Below are 13,653 nucleotides of genomic sequence, written 5' to 3' on the forward strand. Positions count from 1 at the left end.
CTCCAAGTTTTGCAAAGTGCTGATTTTGTGCTTATCCTAGAAACAGTACAGGAAGAGAGGGGTAAGACGCAACAAAGTCAAAGGGAAGAACAACGGAACAGGAAATAATTTACACAAAGCAGACAGTGAGAAGGCCAAGGGAACTTCTAATTGACAGTTCTCTTCATCTTGAGGCTTATCCTACTTGATCAAGTAAGGGCCTATTTTAGAGAAAAAAAGTACATTCAGAACAGCAAACATCATATGCTAGGCCAGGTAATAAGCAGCTTTGTAGACACTGGGAGTCAGCGACTAACAGCCAGATCAGAATTTCCCCTTTCCTTTTTCCTTTGTAAGGTCTAATTTGTGATGTTTTTAGTCTCTCTCCCCTGAGTTTATTTTAGAACTATACAAAGAAGGAAATTAAACATTCAAAAGCTAACATATGTGACCAGCTCAAAAACTATCAGGCTGAACCTAGAATCCTATGAACCCTACTAACAACAAAGACAAATTTTCTTCTGTAGACAATCACCAATGTAAGGCTTCCGAGCTAAGAAAACAGATATCTTTGATTAGACCAAACTCTGAAAATCAATTACTTATTAAAAGTAGTTGATAAAAGCTCCCTCATTACTTCCACATCAGTGGGCATTCTGAGGGGAATGTACTTTCATCACATCCCAGCCGGATATCAAAATGTTTCCCACAAAATCAGCATTTTGTATGTTTATGGTCCAAATATGTTGAATGAGAAAATAAAAAAGTAACGTCTGTCATTACTTTAACACTCATATTATTACAGATCAACAAAAAAACATGGCTAAGTCAGTTACATTACAGTTTCTCCTTTACCCATTTAACTGCATACATGTGTAAATTGTGTTTAGATATCTACATATGTATTTTTTCACTATGTTTATTAAAATAGAAAAGAAATTGATCTCCAAAGGCAACTGTGTGAAGAAATGCATGTGCCCCTGACTTAAACATTTAAATAAAGCAGAGCAGCATTCACTTATATCAAGGTTGCTTAAATACTGACATTTTGAACTGGTTAATTCTTTGTTGTGGAGGCTGTCCTATACATTGCAGGATATTTAGTAGCATCCCTGGTCTAGCATCCCACTAAATGTCAGTAGCACCCCACAGGCACGACAATGAAAAATATCTCCCGACATCACTAAATGTCCACGTGGGCAAAACTGCCCGAGCTGAGAACCACGAATTTATAGACGTGGGTTCGGATCTCAATTAAGTCTCTCAAAATACTAACATTTAAAAAGGTATTTGTGTACCTGCACAAGTAAATTGTTTCTACTTCCCAATCTAGTTCTAATAACTAATAAGATATGAATGAGAAGCAACATGTATGAATGTGCAGTGTGTTGAAAACATATTTTCTTCCTTACACATGGAACCCTCACCAACCGGAAGCATTCATGAAAGGAAAACCTACTTCTTATGGAAGACAGAATCGGCTGCACCCGCTGGGATGTCTGAGGGATAAGGTGCTTGGCACAATCAAGTTCAGAAGCAACAAATTCAACCCTAGACACCTATTCTATAGGTGATCAACTGAACTTTAGTTCTACTCAGCAAAGCTTCAAAACGAAAATCACAACAGCACCGTGTCTGACACTCTCCTCCTTTTTTAAAAAAGACGATAATGCCACGCTTCTTCGTAGGCACCACCGGGTCTTGTCTACCGAACCATGTAAAACAGACCTAGTAAGGAAATTATGAAAAGGGAACTTAAGCAAGACAGATGGCTTAATTTAAGGGAACAGAACCTTCTAAATCCAAGCTAGGAAGGTCCTAAGAAGACAGTAACAGAAGCACATAAGAAAAAGTCCTGTGAGTGCAGTAACAAAGACAGATAGGAAACACACACACTTTAAGGTAAATGGTGTTCAGGGCAGGAGAGACGGGATGAGGGGAGTCACACACAAAAAAGTGAGGGGAGAACCAGAAGAATGGAAAGAAAGAATGGAAATGGCCGGAAAGAAAAAAAAATCTGTTTTTATAACCATCTTGCTAGATTGTGCTACCAAGGTTGTTCCATTTTTTTTTTTTAATCATTTGATAGAAACCCCGTCTCTACTAAAAAATACAAAAAAACTAGCCGGGCGAGGTGGCGGGCGCCTGTAGTCCCAGCTACTCGGGAGGCTGAGGCAGGAGAATGGCGTAAAACCCGGGAGGCGGAGCTTGTAGTGAGCTGAGATCCGGCCACTGCACTCCAGCCCAGGTGACAGAGCGAGACTCCGTCTCAAAAAAAAAAAAAAAAAAAAATTCACTCTTCACCTATACTAAATTTCCCGAAAACTCTCTCAAAATAACTCCCTGAATCCCTTGTTATTTTTTGGTCTCTTAAAAATACTCAGGCAGCTTGTGGTTTTTATGTCAATGTCTCCAAGTTGGCTTCCATCATGCAGAGCAGTTAAAAAAAAAAAAAAAAAAAAGTTGTTGGGGAGGCTGTTTTCTTACCAATGCATCCCCACCCCCCACCTCCCACAGACGCACACAAACAGGAATACAAGCTTTTAAAGTGATTGTCCTTAAAATGAAGACAGCTGACGAGAGGGAAAGCGTGAAAGAGACAGCAACTGCTCTTCTCTCTTGTAGCCAGGCTCATAAGCGACATAATTAAAATATTTGTTGACTTGCAGACATCCTTAAATACTCAGTCAAACTTCTTAAGATATTAAACAGGCCGGGCACGGTGGCTCAAGCCTGTAATCCCAGCACTTTGGGAGGCCGAGACGGGCGGATCACGAGGTCAGGAGATCGAGACCATCCTGGCTAACACGGTGAAACCCCGTCTCTACTAAATACAAAAAACTAGCCGGGCGAGGTGGCGGGCGCCTGTAGTCCCATCTACCCGGGAGGCTGAGGCAGGAGAATGGCGTAAACCCGGGAGGCAGAGCTTGCAGTGAGCTGAGATCCGGCCACTGCACTCCAGCCTGGGCAACAGAGTGAGACTCCATCTCAAAGGAAAAAAAAAAGATATTAAACAGAGACACAACCTTTAAGGAAAATCAAAGGAGACACTGACGGACTTTGTCTTCCAAGACGGGCATGGGCGTCTTTCTAGGCATCTCCCTGTGATCTCACCATCATCTAACTTACTTTTCACTTCCTGGCTGCCCCCACCATTGCTGGGAAATTAAGCATGTTTAAGTAAACAAATCTTTGCCACCACACATCCCGGAACCTGCTAGGCATAGAAGTGGCCACATGAGAGGCAGTGTGACTGCAAATCTAAACCTGTGAGTTGAAAGAAACTGCCCAAGTTGCAGCCCCTCCAAAACTTGGAACATGCAGGAGCTTCTCCCAACAGAGATGCCAGACTCACAGTCCTGTCGCAGTCCCATCTGCTCCAGTGAGCACTGCTCAATCCTCTGATGGCCCCAATGGCCCTCCCAACACAAAAGGGTAGGTTCGAGAAGCTGGCACAGACAACTCACTTAGAAGAACAGCCAGTGTCAAAGTTCCCATCAGGACCTGGGAACTGATGGGAACTTTGGGTAGCAGCAGTCTCCCAAGAATCCATACTTGGACTTGACCTGGCCTCTCTCATGACCTCAGAAGCAGATTTCAAACCCACCTTAGAATTCTTCAAGACCTTCCCAGATGTCATAAAAGCACAAAGGAAAAGGATTTAGTATGTCCTGCTACAAAGTTTTCAGCAAGAACCTACCTGCCCACCTTCACTTCAACAACAGCAACTCATTAAGGAAAAACAGGAGCAGCAAAAATGGCCTTGTGCAAGCTATTCCAACAGCACAAAGGTCCAGGGGCCACCTGGACGAGTGAGAAGACACACACTCCTGTTTTCTCAGCCCCCAGTGCGGAGAGACGAGGGTGGAGACCCACCACATAGCTACTGATGAAGAGGCACATCACCCAGGTATGTACGATGACACCTACATGGCCACTTGAACTAATACACTGTGACTACAACAGAAAATACTCCCCCCCTCACCCAGTGCCACTGCAGTTCCCTCCAGCAGCGGTTCTCCCCAGAGGATGCTGGTGCTTCCTGCAGAGTTGGAGACGGGCAGGTGGAGGACCACCAGCCTACAGAACACGGCAAGGGGGCTGGGGGAGAGAAGCAGCCAGGCCAATGGTGCCCAGTGATGACCATCCAAGGCTTCCCTTCCTCCAAGGTGTCAGTTATCCATGATGTCCTTCCAAAGTCCAGGGCCTTCCCCAACCACTTGCCTGATAAGGGGTTCCCAGAATGAACCTGTATGCAAGCTCCACTCCCTATCAACGATTTTCCATCAATGTTTCTCAAATCTTACACCATAATCAAAGTTTATGGTTCTGTTTTATGTATTTTCAGATACATCTTAATGAAGGCATGGCAGCTAGCTTGGTCAGAGTCTAGCTGTGGAACCTAAGACATGGCAGCCTCCCTTTCCTTAGCCATGAAGACACAAACAGAAAGCACCACACGCTCCGTTGGTGAGGACCCAGTGAGTTATTACGCGGAAAGTGCTTAGGACAGTGATTACAATGTGTGTGTGTTTGTGTTTGTCTGTGTCCACGTGTGAAGGAAGAAGTTAATGTTCACTTCAAAAATATATGATTTTAGCTTGTACTTAATATGTATCAGAAATATGAATACTCCAGATGGCTGGATAAAGAAAATAGACTACTGTTTCAGCCATAAAAAAAAGAATGAAATCATATCTTTCGCAGCAACACGGATGGAACTGGAGGCCATTATCCAGATGGAACCAGAGACTTGAAGGGTAATGGGGTGGGAAGGGCTGGATGATGAGAGATTACTCAATGGGTACAACGTATGTTATTTGAGTGATGGATACAATAAAGGCCCTGACTTACCCTTAGGCAATCTATGTAACAAAATAACACCTATACCCCATCACTGTCTAACAATGTCATTTTTCACCTTTCCTATGGTGCTGAACACATTTTTAAAAAAGAAATGTGTTGAATACTGATATACAAAAATGTTATTTTACACTGGTAACTTCTAGAATTCAAAGCACATTTTTAAATATTTGTAAAATGAACAAGGTATTTTGATGATAGATATTCACTTTTAACTGAATCTGATTTTAGTGCTCTAAAACATCATGCACTGAGTGCCTGAAGTATGGCATTACTCCTTATATTTAAAAAGGTTACACCTTTCCCAGTAAAGCATAATCATAATTACAATTATAATTATTCTACATTGTTTTCACTTTGTCTCTTTAGCTATCTCAGCTTTGGAAAACAGACAGTAAATGAAGCTTAAATCATGAAAAGCGTATAGACCCACACTCTGCAACAAAGCTCCCACTAGTCGCATGTGGCCAAGGCCAATCAAAATGCAGCGAGAGGGAGCCTCTTAAGAGGTGCAGTAAATGCATATAGTACATGCCGAATTTCAAAGCCCTCACACAAATAAAAGAATATGAATTATTTTATTAATTACATTTTATATTGATTACATACAGAGTTTATATATATTGGGCAAAATAAATGATGAAAATTAATAACACTTGTTTCGTTTTACATTTTTAATGTGGCTACCAGAACATCATGATTACATCTGGGGCTTGCATTTGTGGTTCACATTGTATTTCAAGGGGTCAGCGCTGCTCTTGACAATCCATCAGTTCAAATGGCATTTGCAGGGAGAGAGTCCACATTAAAAAACACATATACACCATTTTCTGCACTTAGTCTCCCCTCCTCCCATGACAGAGAGCCGGGCCCACGCTCAGTTCCATGCAAAGCTCTAGTGGGGTAGCCCCGCCATTACTGCACAGGAGAACCCTGAACCAGTCCCAATGGAGAGAGTCTTTAAAAACAAACTGATGATAAACTTAGTTTTGTTATCAAAATTAGCAAACTGTCAGTGGGTGGCCACAGATGACTTGTAGCTCAGCATGTGTGTATATGGAGAAGGGAATATTTAGATGCTGGGAGAAACAGAGAGGGAGCCCAGTCGTGCAGGCCCATGACTGCCATGCTGGGGACTTGAGTCACTGACCTAAGGATGGTGGAGAGCCACCGTGTGCAGGTCGTGGCCAGACCTGACTGTCAGGGTGCAGTAAGCCTGGGATGGATTGGCAGGAATGGTTAAAAAGCGGTTTTGATGTCCAAGGGAAGGAGAAAAAGGACAGCAGGGTTGAGATGTTAGATCTTTTGGAGGTAGAATCAGTAGGGGTTGATAACTAGTTGGGGGCTGAGGGAGAATTCAAGGATAACCGAGTGAGTCGGTGATGGGGAATATAACTGAGAAGGCAGGCAGGTTGCAGGAGATGCTGCAAATGGTTTGGGATGGTGGAAATGACCGGTAAGGACTTGGATAATTCTTATGCATTAATAAATGTGAATGAATGAGCAAACAGCATGAATGAACATACAGATCTGGAGCTAGAGGGAGGTCAGTCATGCAGGCATTGCTCCTGCCTTATGTCTGAACAAGGCAAACTGGCCTAGGTCAGAAACATTCAAGCCATGCTCGGGGTGCACCTCACCACTGTCATGCACATTCTGCTAAGGGATATTTGCTCATGTGGCAAAGACTGCACGATCACAGAGATGGCAGGCTCAGAGGGGACAGCCTCTCCACCCTGGCTGCCACTGGTCCTTCCTTTTGCATTGCTCTCTTCATCCAGGGTTCAGAAAAGACTTTCCTTTGCATATCACTGATATTTTATCATGGTCTCAATCAAAGATAAACCAACCCCCAAGTAAGTGTCTACCTACCTAAGTTGAAGAGAAGCTTCCATAAATGAAATCGAGTCAAGATTTTTCTCTCTCTTCAATCACTCTACTTAAAACCTTTCCAGCCTTTGGAAGGCCAGCACCAAGGCTTGTTCCCTGTTATGGGGTGCTACAACCAACATGTAAAGAGCTGACATTCCCTCCATACTTGTGACTACTCTAACCATCCCTGGTAGGTGTCTCCAAATAAACAGAGATCCGAGATCTGGATGATGGGAGCATCAGGTCTTCCTGAAAGCATCAGCCCTGTTGTAGAACCTAGACAGACACACTGGCAGGGGCTGAATTGTCCCCCCTAAATTCATATGGTGAAGCCCTAACCCCTAAGTGACTATATTTGGAGACAGGACACTTCAGGAGGCAATTAAAGTTAAAAAAGGTCTTAAGGGTGGGGCCCTGATCCAATAGGACAGATGTCCTTATACGAGGAAGAGATACCAGACCTCTCTCTCAGTACGTTCACAGAAGGCAGGCTATGTGAGTGAGGACACAAGAAGATGAGCCAGGAAGAGATCCTCAACAGAAACCAGCCCTGCCGGCCCCAGGGTCATGGACTTCCAGCCTCCAGAACTGTGAGAAAATAAATGTCTGCAGTTTCAGCCACCCATTCTGTTTGGTGTGTCTGTGTGTGTGTTTGTTTGTTTGTTTTTGAGATAGGGTCTCATGCTGTCACCCAGGCTGGAGTGCAGTGGCGCGATCTCCGCTCACTGCCACCTCCGCCTCCTGGGTTCAAGCAATTCACGTGACTCAGCCTCCTGAGTAGCTGGGATTACAGCCGTGAGCCACTGCGCCTGGCCTCTGTGTTTTATTCTCTTAAGGCAGCTGGAGCTGACTAATACACGCCCTAAACAGGAAGAAGCTCTCTCAACTTGAGGAGGCTTTCCAGGGTAACCCTGGCCCATAACCAGAATGTGAGGACAAGAGAGACCGACATTGCTCCTGCCGGCCTCCCCTCACACCGCTCAACCTCAGTCAACTCACACCCAGAATCTTCTCCGCCAATATCCACACACAGCTGCGACACCGCAAAGGCAGACACCCAAGGACACTGTGTTTCGTAAACTGCCTCAGGATAAAACAACTCTACCCAGCAACACGTGGGTGCTCCTCCTGTACAGCCTGCAGAAGGACTTCACCCTAAATTCAAGCTCTGTCATCCCTAGTCTCCTACCTAGAAATGAGGGCCAGAACCAAGTGCGCCATGTTATTCTGACTCTTAAAATGATGGTGTATGTGAAGAGGACTTTGCAAATGATGAATGAGCGTGTATGCATTAGTACATGCCATTCTCTCATCATGGCATTTTAGGTCCTCACTAACAATTGGGCAACAGGAGCACCCCACTTCACAAAACTGTCTCAAAAGAAGCAACTGCAATACTTAAAATTCTGAGTGCACTTGAAGCTTCTTTTCTTAAAAACACTACAAATACAATAGTAGAAAGAAGGGGTGACAAAAATAACTAACTTACCAGGCCAGGATCACAAACGCTCTGCCTAGCGTTTCGAATTCAGGTTGATATGAACAGACTAACCTACAAAAGTAAACCATTCAGCCAGCCCACCAGGTCATGCAGGTGGGTACGGGTCTGGCTTTGTTTTTGTTGTTGCCATTGTTGTTTTTAAATGTAGCTTCAGGACTACAAATGACTCATGTGACAGAAAATTTGCCAAATAGAGAGGCCAACAGACTAAATTCTCCCATTGTCTGAACATCCTGAGGTCAAAGCCTTCCAGCGTAGACAGAAGTTTCTGAGATTTACAAGAATGCTGGAGGTCTGTTACCACTCGAATCTCAGTGGGAGGCTAGAGATCCAATACTGACAGGCTGGGAACTCAATATTCACATATTCAATAAGTATTTGTTGCACACCCATTGTGTATAAGTGGCAAGACCAGTCTGGCCCCAAGGGGTTCAGAATCTATTAAAGAAAAGATGAAGGCAAAAAAAACCATAGGGCAGGGCATGGTGGCTCAGGTGTGTAATCCCAGTACTTTTGGAGGTCGAGGCAGGAGGCTCACTTGAGCCCTGGAGTTTGAGACCAGCCTTGACAAAGCAGCAATACCCTGCCTCTACAAAAAAACGAAAATAAAAAAATTCACTGGGCATGGTGGTGCACACCTACAGTCCCAGCTACTCGGAGGCTGAGGTAGCAAGATTGCCTGAACCCAGAAGCTCAAGGATTCAGTGAGCTGTGATCGTGATACTGCACTCCAGCCTGGGTGACAGGGTGAGACCCTGCTTTAAAAAAACAAACAAACAAACAAAAAACAAAAACTGTAGGAAAGAATATTACAGATGACAAATCAGGGATACAAAGAAAGTGCTGTGGAGGTTTAAAGATGATGCCATCCCCTCTAGTTTGGAGTTGATAAGATGTGGGGAAGAAAAGAAATAAGAGATGACCCTTGGGATGAGTAAGAACTCAGGACACCAAGGCAACTCAGCCTGGTCAGGGACAGTGACACAGTGAGACATCACTGTGACACTGCTACCTCAATCAAAATAACTTTCATTTCCACAGTTTCGAGAAAGAAGATTCTGGAGGTAGGAATGTATGTGCCAGTGCATGTGTGTGTGGATGTGTGTCACTGGGCAGAGGTAATACTTGTTAATGCTCATTTACCTTTAGAAATAAACATACTTTGGGATATGTTCAAAGGAAAATGCAGGAAAAGAATAGAGTCTAATTTTTTAATTGTGCTACTAAATGGCCGAAAGAAATGCAAAACTATTTTTGCTTTAGCTGTATACTTTTGATAACCCATTAAAAGGCTATCATGACCTTCCTCTGAGTTGCCTTAACTCAGGCACGGAACAACACACATGAAATCACGTTTTAGCTTAGGCCCTTTGAAAACGTGCCGTGAAGTATTTCCATCACTCATTTTAGGAAAGAGAAACCATTTGGAAGTGCCACTTGCCATCCCTCTGGATGGGAAAACTAATTTCCTAAGCCTCTGAAGTGAGTTGTGGGGAGTTTCCAGTTCACTTGTGAAAACAGTTTTCCCAAACATCGCTCATCATCCTCCCCTGCAGTTCCGGCAAGCAATTTTGGGCTCTTCAGTCATTAAGACTCCTTTTTAATGTCAGAGAATGAATCCCACAAGCCTTGTCTCCCCCAGTGCACATGGCAAGCCAGTCTGAGCAGTTAGAAAAACGGGTGTCCCATAGAGCAGCACAGCCTGCTCTAGCCAGGGCAAATTAAGCTAGTGCAACTGATCAAGTAAAGGACTCCAGTGCATTCTGCGCCATTCGCGGAGTCTTAGGGTATTTTAAAAGGTTATCCAGTCTGTGCACATGCAAGGAAGATTTCCGGTGTATTTAAAATGGATGATAGTGCATTTCTCAAATATAGTACTGTGTACATAAGATCTGTTGTTTGTTGGAAAAGCTAAATAACCCAAAATGTAAATGACAGAGCCTGCGAATATGTCAGGGTCAAACAGAGCAGGGATGAAGGAGATTTAAGTATGCAGCGCGTCCTAAGCAAAACACAAAGCCTGAAAACTGAGCACAGCCACCTGCAATGCACCTTCAGCGAGCCCCACGGTTAACAGGGTCAGTTTCTCCACAAGTGGACAGAGGGGCTTATGCAGCAGCCAACTCTTCCTGATGGCAATTTGTGACCCAAGTTCATCCAGTGTTTCATGACCAATCCCCCTGAATATTTATGAAGCAGGAAAGAAGCTCAGAATCCAGGAGAGGCCTCCCGGACAGGAAGTGGGCCAGGCACCTCCACAGCTTCCTATGCCTAAAGTTCTCCATTTCAGCCTCAAGTAGCCGCCAGAAGACCACTAAGATTCCGCCACCTTCTCCAGTCAAAACTACATCTAACCAACCTCCAGGGGAGAATATACTGAGGTAGGATTTTCCCTTGTGTTCACTTCTTCACAAGCAGGGTTAACACTTGCTTCTCAGGAAATCCCTGTTCCAAACACCAAAAAACCTCCATGTCTAGCCCAATCTCCAGGCGAAGTCAATTTCTTCTCCATGTGTCCGATGACTGCCATTCTCTTTACATAAAACTCGCATAGGCTTGAATCCTGTTACTAATTCACCTGCTTATCTATGAAGCTTGGAAAATGAATTGAGGGAGTGTTCACAAGCACAGTTCCGTTTCGGTAAGTTAAAGCAGCCCAGGTTAATTTCATTTTCAGTCACTTTTGAGACTTGATAACTACATCTAAAACAGAGGCATGAAAAACACCCCGAATCACTTTCATTCCTACACAAAATCCCTTCCGAGAAGCGGGGACTGGGCCTGGGCCTGGGCCAGGAAGGGACTCCCCTACCTGTGGGTCCCACCAAGCCACGCCCACCGGCCTCTCAGGGTTGTTTCTTTCTGGGTCGAGGGATGGAGCTGGCCCATGCGATATTTTAGGCCCCCTCTTGCCCACACTGGGGCCTGCTCATCCCATCATGCATATGCAAACTTGGCAGAAGCGGCCTTAAACCTGTTGGCAAAATAAACAAAGCCAAATAAAGAGGAATCTGCCAACCTGAATTGTGAGAAGTGACCAAGGCCGACTCCACGACTCCACGCACGCTCGGCTTTGTCCCTGAAGCTGCTACAAAACTAGTTGAAGTCAGGTGCCTGGGGTCCACCAGCCAATGACCCCTAGCATCCAGCGCAGACCTTCACAGAGATCCTTATTGTCTACAAATTACAGCGTTTTGCAAATGAAACCCCTCCCCACAATGCCAAGCTAACCTTGCTCATAAGGGAGTTACCGTCCATTCCTTAAAACTCACATATCAAATTTTTCCAAAACCACTGGGTGATTAAATCGCCCTGAAAAAAACCGAGAGGGCCGAGCGATTGTGAGAAACTTTGGTTCAGGTGGCTGTAAGAGTCCTGTAAATCTGGGGCAGGGCGCAGAGCCTGAAGCCGGGCACAAAAGCTCCCTTCGCCGAAGCGAGGACCTCCTTTATGCGATGTGACAGCAGCTTTGTACGCGATCATAAATAGTTGTAATAAACACAGTTAAGTTCTCCCGGCCGATCGCGGCCTCCCCGGTCCCTGCGCCGGGGCCCTGCGATCCGCGGCTATTCTTCCCCGGCACACGCGCCCTGGCGACCCTGGCCACCGCACGGTCCCACGCTAGCCCCGAGCTCCGTGCCGGCCGCCCGCCCGCCCGCAGGCCAGGCGCAGCCTGCGCACCCGGGGGTCTCCAGTCCCTGGGCCCCGCCGCCGGGCCCCCTGCCCCGATCCCCGCCCGCGCCCTTGGCTGGCGTCCCCGCCCCTGCGCCGGCCCCCGATGGTGGGGGTTGCGGATGGGAAGGCGGGCAGGAAGGTGCCGAGCCGGGAGATGCCCGGCAGCCCGCGGTCGGGGGCGCCCAGGCCGCGGCGGGGCCGAGAGTACCGGTGGGGCGCGGAGGGGACCCGCTCTCCCAGCCCCTTCCCGGGCGCACCCCGGCCCGCGAGCCCCGCCGCGATCCCAACTCCGCCCAACGACCCCAAGTTTGTGGCCCCCGCCCCGCGCCCGCCTGGTCGTGCTTACCTCGCCGTGGGCCGCCCGCGGAGCCGGAGGGCAGCGGCGCGGGTCCCGGGGCGGCGGCCGCGCTGCGCCCGCCCAGGCGCCGCTCTTTGTCTGCGCCGCTCCCTCCTCCCGCCGCCGGGCGGACGCTGCCGGCCCGGGCGGACCCCGCCGGCCCGGGCGCCGCGAGCCTCCCCGCAGCCAAGCCCTCCCCTCCGCCCGCCGCCCGCTCGGCCGCGCGGCTCCGGCCTGACGATCCCCGCGGCGGCGGCGGCGGCGGCGGCGGCGGCGACCCTCCCCCGGCGCGCAGCGCCCGCCTCCTCCGCGCTCTTCCTCCTCCTCCCGCGCTCCTCCCCGGCAGCGCCGTGACGCCGCCCAGGGGCCGGCCCAGGCCCGGGCACGCGGGGCGGGGACCCGAGACCCACCTGGGGCGCCCCCCGGCGCCGCCAGGCTCCGCGCCCGGGTCCCGGTACGGGCGCGGGTATAGCGCGGGGCTGCGGGACGCTTCGCTCTGGAGGCGCAGCACTGGCCCGGCCACGGGGACAGGAAAGGGTCCCCACGCCCGAAATTGCGCGCGGGCGGTGGGGGGCAGGCTGGGGTGGGTGGGGAGGAGAGTGAAAACATAGGCTGCAACTTCCAGCCTGGGATGACTGCCGGGTGGGCTTTGCGTCCTCTTTTTTGTTTGTTTGATGTCCTTATCGCGAAGCTGTAGTTGCTGGGCAGCCGCCCCCCTCCCGGAAGCATTCCCACGGCACTCAGCTAAGCAGGCCTGGTGTCCATCAGAAAAGTGACTTAAATAAAAATGTCACTTCCTCCTTGTAATTGCTTGTGGGCATTTTTATTTATTTGCCTTGCATCTATTTACTTTCCCAACCAGGCACGTTTTTAGTCCATCATCCCTGTCCGAGGCACTTCCTAAAAGGAGAAGAAACTCGACCTCTGTTGCCTCCCAGGCATCCAGGCCAGCCCCAGCCAGTGGAATCCTGGTTGCACACCCATGGGGACAGAATCCGAAGAGGAGCTGCCCGAATGTGCCCCGAGAAGGAGTGTCGCTAATGATGGGACCGTTCAGCTCACCCAGCCTCAAGTTGTGGCTAGCCTATAAACAAACTTGGAAGATTAAAACCCAAGAGCAGGGGGAAAGACGCAAGTTTCCCTTTCACAGACACATGCATCCGGATGTCTTTTCTCCTCCCCATATGGTTTCCCAAAGGAAATCCTAATATTCAAATGATTCTGATTTCCTGGCAGGATAGCCTGCATCCATGTTAATGAGATTCTTTCTTAGGCTGCTGGTCTCTGCTTACTATTAAGACAATAATAATTTACCCAAGGTTACAAGGCAGTATTATTTGATTCAGTCATCTGCTTCCTTCCAGAAAGGAAGTACCCAAGGACAGGTAACTAGAGTCAGTGTAGCTTTGAAGTCAGACAGGTGAGT

At 47.7% G+C, this 13,653-nt stretch overlaps 1 protein-coding gene across 4 annotated transcripts in view; it reads right to left on the bottom strand.

Moving 5' to 3' along the window:
• NCK2 (NCK adaptor protein 2) overlaps positions 1 to 12,529 on the bottom strand; it is a 156,033-nt gene extending 143,504 nt beyond the window's left edge. For 2 of the 4 annotated variants that reach the window (XM_023211306.2, XM_023211307.2), the window contains exon 1: positions 12,237 to 12,514. The gene's annotated coding sequence lies outside the window, so the exon portion shown is untranslated. Of the gene's footprint in view, positions 1 to 12,236 lie in introns of all 4 variants that reach the window. The other 2 variants (XM_023211309.2, XM_023211305.2) reach the window with 2 other exon arrangements.
• Positions 12,530 to 13,653: the final 1,124 nt, after the last annotated feature.

This window comes from Piliocolobus tephrosceles, chromosome 15, assembly GCF_002776525.5.
Source record: "Piliocolobus tephrosceles isolate RC106 chromosome 15, ASM277652v3, whole genome shotgun sequence".
Classification (NCBI taxonomy): Eukaryota; Metazoa; Chordata; class Mammalia; order Primates; family Cercopithecidae; genus Piliocolobus; species Piliocolobus tephrosceles.